Source organism: Schistocerca americana, chromosome 6, assembly GCF_021461395.2.
Source record: "Schistocerca americana isolate TAMUIC-IGC-003095 chromosome 6, iqSchAmer2.1, whole genome shotgun sequence".
Classification (NCBI taxonomy): domain Eukaryota; kingdom Metazoa; phylum Arthropoda; class Insecta; order Orthoptera; family Acrididae; genus Schistocerca; species Schistocerca americana.
The window spans coordinates 453,217,436-453,223,572 of NC_060124.1; positions in this window are offsets into that span (position 1 = coordinate 453,217,436).

Below are 6,137 nucleotides of genomic sequence, written 5' to 3' on the forward strand. Positions count from 1 at the left end.
GCTATGAGGCCCATGGGTTGGTACCAAAATGTGGCACTATGTATACGACGTACAGGGAAAATGGAAAATCATCATCTGCTGTGTCATGCTGTCAGAATATCCACTACGATAAGGCTGTACTAGGCACAATCTATGGTGTCATCGTGAAGTGGCTCCGAGCGTGAGTGGGGCTGAGTCGCTGCTGCCCCCATCCTATATGGTGCTCGTGGTCCAGAGCCATTGGACGTGTGGCACAGCAGGAGTGCATGATTGGGTCCACTAGATCCCACGCGACCGCTGTTGGCATCTAATGCTAATGCTATGATGCCGGAGGAGTGGCATCAAAACATGAAACTACGTATATCGAAATGTGGCACTAAGTATACGACATCCAGGGAAAGTGGAAAATCATCATCTGCTATGTCATAATATAGACGAGTGATCGTGAATGCTGTTTAAGAGGACTCTGACGCAAAATAAGAGGACAGCAGCTGCAAAAGTCACTAACGAACTGAATGTTGCATTCACGAACCCTGTTAGCACCAAAATAACATGCAGGGAGGTCATAAGTACGGAACTGCAGGCCGATCTGGAATTTCAATACCTCTCATTAGTGATTCTAATGGCCGTAACAGGAAAACACTGAGTTGTCAGTTGAGTATTTAGCATGCTCCTGAAATGCTATGAGGTTAGAACCTGGTGACCTATACAGTGAACCGTTTGCCCCAGTGGTATCATGTCAAATGAAAAAGCAATACCGCACACCAGATAATTAATTGAACTGAACATGAAATATGAGTATCACAACTCAGAAGTATTGATAAGGGTTACATCAAGGTACTAAATGAAACTACAAGTCACTATAACAATCTGTTTCTTTGCTACATGCATTTATATTTTTATAATAACTGAATGAACAATAGAAATAAATACAAAAGGGCACAAGGATTCAAAAACATGTACGAATGAGCTTGGCACAAGAGGATAGATTTGAGATAGGATGATACGAAAACTGAGTCCATGAACATTCGCAATGAGCATGTTACCTTCCATCAGTAACGTGGGTTCACTCAGCGACTGTGATATGATTTACAATTGATAGTGCACAGCAGTCAGTCGTCCTTTTTTGCAGGTTTTATCTGGCACATCTGGATTTCGGCCAGTGCCTAGCCATTATCAATGCGCTATATCATAGTGTCAATGCACGTTAGTTCTCTGTTGTTCGGGCGTTTAGGCACTGACCGAAATCTAGATTTGCCAAATAAAACCTGCAAAAAAGGACGATTGATTGCTCTGCTCTATCATTTTTAATTCCCAATGATAGTTGAATAAGTTAATAGTCTAAAGAAAATACCCAGGAATGAACGAACAAGCACCGGTTCTCACCGAAGCGCGTATTCAGTGCTGTTAGGTAGCTATGACTTAATTCGGAAGAACAAAATTTCGATTTGAAACTACAAGCTTCTACTCTGAAGAGAAGGGTGCGTGATCACTATCCATCTCCATTAACGCTACCTGAAATTGCCAATATTTTTCAAGAAGAATTGCATAACAATCTCTGATACACCACACAGCATCTTTGCTCATCCATTCCGAGATGACTAGAAGCTGTATTGTATTGTAACGGATTTCCTACACCACATTAGGCATAGTGATGTGTCGTGTTCAAGGTGTTTCCATATTTTGTGTCCATGCCTTGTGATATGGAATGTGATATCTACTTAGCGTAGTTTCTGTTTTATTTCCTTCGTACACACGATGTATTCGATTTCTTTATTTACTATTACGCTGTGACTTTTCGCATCTGAATAATCCCGTTTTATTGAGCGTATTCTGTCACGCATCTAACATAATTTGCTCAAAACTGTGACTTTCTCTTTAATAGCTGCTTTATTTCCTTACTATGCCTTACTCTTGTGCTTTACTCTTGTTAGTATCTGAACTGCTGGGTATTAGGAACAGACGTTATGTTAGTGATGTTGGGAGAGTGATTAAATAACATTAAATGGGATATAGTGTGGCCCAAATACGATGAGAAATACATAGATATATCTTCGGAACATGTGTTTTTACACAGGAATGAGCAGGGAGGATTTTAAAGAACATGTTTTATTGTGTACTAGAAAATTAAAAGCAATACTGCATATATTGAAGGAATATCGGAGTGAATAGTCAGAATTATTTTAAAAATAAAGAAAAGAAAGTCTGTCGATATCACACTAGTATAATGCAACAACATGCTCAATTTATGCTGAAGAGCTAAAGGACCTCTACAGAGAATGGCCGAAGCTGATAGATGCAATGACATAGCCAGGATATTGTCAAAGGAGGTGTTCCGATTTATTGAGGAGGACCTCAAAAGGGCTCATGTTTTTCATTTATTCTGAAAACACGGTTATTTATTTATTTTTAATGTTATGTATCTAATTTGCTTTCGGAAGGTCTTCATACAAATGGTAATTAGTACATAAAATTAAACTACACAAGCTTATCTTATGAACGTGTAAAATATACTGTCAACAGTATGTAAAAATACCTAAACGCACGATTTCATATTTCTATATCGGCCATATGGTAACTTTACTCCGTTGCCAAACGAATCATAATTCCAACATAATGTATTGCCTCTTTGCTATTAAAACGCAGCTCAGTCTTCTAATACAAGGTTCACTAGCACCTCCCCGAAACTCGGAAGCGGCTTGCTAACGGATGCGACTATCTCTGTGGGTCGGATAAAACTTAAGCCATTTTAAACAGTTCATTACCATTCGTACGATATCACTGCAAGAGTCAGCCTCAGGGGTTTCTCATCCATATCTGCATATTTTGACCTTATAGGAAGTAAATTCAAGCATGTAGCAAACTTTGATTTCTTTTATACTTAACATGACATATTTTATACTTTAATTCGGCATATTAATCAAATTTTCCTGCCTTTAGTGCATAATATTACAGAATTGTGCGTAACAATGCGTCTTCTCAATTTTTCAGCATAAAATATGGAATTTCCGTAAATAACGACTTACCATTTTCTTCAACAACGATAGCAGAGTTTTCAGCAAGCAGAGGTAAAATCTCGCTCCGTAGAAGTGCTGTATTTTGGCAAACAACTCTTCTTCTTTCAGTCTCGATTTGAGTTCAGGAAGCGATCAGATACCAGCGAATATGAATTTTATCGGGCTCCATGATTATTACCGACAGGACTGTTGGAATAAACAGATCTGGTATTGTTGGGTTAGACAGAGAAGTTGGAACAGTTTCTGTTGGCGAAAATGGAAAGAATCTGGAATTATTCAACCTTACACTTTCCCAAATTTCCTCATTTAAGTATTCATCTACCACTTCTTGCAATGGAGAAATATCATTTCCTGCAGATAAAAGCATCAACCTAAATGCCCCTCTCGGAAGAAAGACGAACATGTTCCCTTTAAAAGATTCTGACTGAAAAGTAGGGTACCAGCTGCCTTCATTCTACCTTCCTCAGCACCTTTAAAAATTTTCCTAAATACTTTGGCATGCGAACATATTCGCACTCTTTTTAAGCTGCAACTCACCTCTCACTCTCACACTCCTAACTGTAACTCGTTCACGCCCAATAGTCCGTCGCTCAACGTCGCTCATAACAGTCCACTCCCAATTCCCATTCCCATTTGCTCATTCAGCCTATCTCATTGTCATTGTCATCTGTGTCACTGTCTCCCGTCTCACACCCACAGTCTCCTTCGTTCTGTCCTACCACTATTGTCTCATCTCACTGTCACAGTCTCCCTCTTGTTCTCTCTCACCACTACTATCTCATTTATTCCTTCCCAGTGCTGCTGTCCCTTCTCGCTGGTATTACGACTCTTTTCCTCGTTGTCATTGTTATAGACTCTGTCTCTCCTTATGTCTCCCACTCACTTACGCTCCCTGCGTCGCTTTATTCTTCTCCCACTGGCAGTGTCTCCATTCGTCCTGGCACTGTTCTTTCAGTATTAACTATGTTCCACTGCTACTATGTCCCTCTCTTTCTCTCAGACTGCCGTCGTCTCCTTCACTTTTTCTATACCATAACCGATGTCTACTATCCTTCAGTATTTATCACTTTTCCATGTCTATGCAACTGTCTTCCTTTTCAGCATAAAAAAGCGCAAATATATTCACATACCAAACTTTTGGAAAAAAATTTGAAAGTGCTGGGGAAGGTAGAATGAGCCAGCTGGTACCCCATCTTCTGTCAGTGTCTTTCTAAACAGGAGCATATCCGCCTTTTTTGTGCTCAGAGAAGCCTTTTTCCATTGGTTGCCTTTTTCTCCCTGCTACAGCAGGATATGTCACTGATATGAAAAAAACTGTATGGGTAATTAAAATTTTGATAATTTAATTACGTGAAACTGAAATATTGCTAAATTCATTTTACACCTCATTTTGCTTGAACAAAAATTTTTCCTATGCTTAAGTACTACGAAATGCGGTTCCCAGAACCATTCTAGTGACGACAGACACACGTTACAGCATACGTCTCCTTGATAGTCACTTTATAAACTACGTTTCCGCCTCGCACCGGATTTTAAGCGTGTATTTTTCGCCTACAAGTACGGTAACTTTGAACCTCTGCATCTCGCAAACGGATAAAGATGACAAGAAAATTTTCAAGGTTGTGTGAGATCGGTATCTTAGGATTATACAGTGAAAATTACACCCTTTTGCTGAGCGTAACCGTCTTGCACTCTGCGGCTCTGTTTTGGTACCGAAAAAATGTGTTTTTGCGGTGTTTCTCGATAACAGATAAGGATTTTTGAAAACGGGAAGGCAGAACTTCTAAATAAATGTCTAGAGAATATGAAGTTAAAATTTGAGCAATTTGGTGCAGTTAATAATTATTTAGATTTCGCTAACCACAGATTTTACGTGCGTATTTTACGTGTATATGTAAGGTAACTTTGAACTTCTGTATCTCGGAACCGTATAAAGATACCAATAAAATTTTCAAGGTTGTTCGAAATCGGAATCTTAAGCATATATCGTAAAAATTTCAACCGTCTGCGTGCACATCCAACTTCGAATCCGCGTCTTGGTTTTGGTAAGAAAAAAATGGTAAAAAGCTATTTTAAGGGGATTGCTAAGGAACCACCCACGAATTAATGGTGCCCCCATAGGCCCCTAAAGGCCTGCAGTAAAGCACATCAAATACAAAAACAATCAACCGGTGGGCTCCATTTGCCTGAGCAGGAGTAAGTGCGTAGTATTCATATTTTGACTCTATACACAACGATAGTGATACTAAGACGATCGCTCTGTTGGGTAGACTAATAGTTTCTTAGCTTAAGGGCTATCCACAACAGTTGACACTACCATTCTGTCACCAATAAAACCTGAGGTATGAGCCACGGAAGAATTCCGTTTTTATGCGCAGTGTTTTGGAACATATTAGGTAGTGCGTACTATTCCGCACGTACCGATTTATCGGTGAATTTCAGTGCTAGGAGCCTCCGAAGAGGTATTCTTTCCGCCTTTGATGCAGCTCTTTTCATTTAAGCAGAGAGAATGGATCTTTAACATAATTAGAATCTGCCAGGAAAGAATGGAATTAGGAAGGAATTGGCTATGGCCTATAGTAAGGGACAAACATCGGCATTCGCCTACACTGAAAATTGGGAAATATAGAAACCCATTTTCAAGGTTTCCGGCTCATGGAACTACCTCGCCTCCCTAATCCAGAGTACGTCAAGGCGTGGAGCTTCCCCAGTCGGTGGAGAATTTAGAAATAAACTAGTTGTTATGCATTATGTTTTAAATAAAACAAAATGCATCGCAACGAAAGATAGAATTCTTATATTTCTTTTTTTTTTCCTTCAATGTGCTTGTCTAGCCATTTGGCAGCGCACGAATGCACGCATATTATAACATTTAATGTAATGGAATTTATGGCTTCAGTTGCTTTAGCATTATAAGAGCGTAAATAGATTTTGGACGAAAGGGGTGGAGGGAGATTCAGGACGCTATCGACTCGAAAGAATTGAAGCACCCCGCTGATAAAAGCTTTTAGAAACAAACGAACTATACAATGCACTTTTACCATATGCCCCTTCCGCTTTCCAACAAACCCTTCCCCATCGATCGGTATCGGAAGTCGTTGGAACAGATAGGGCGATATTTTGCCATTTGGGCTACTAATG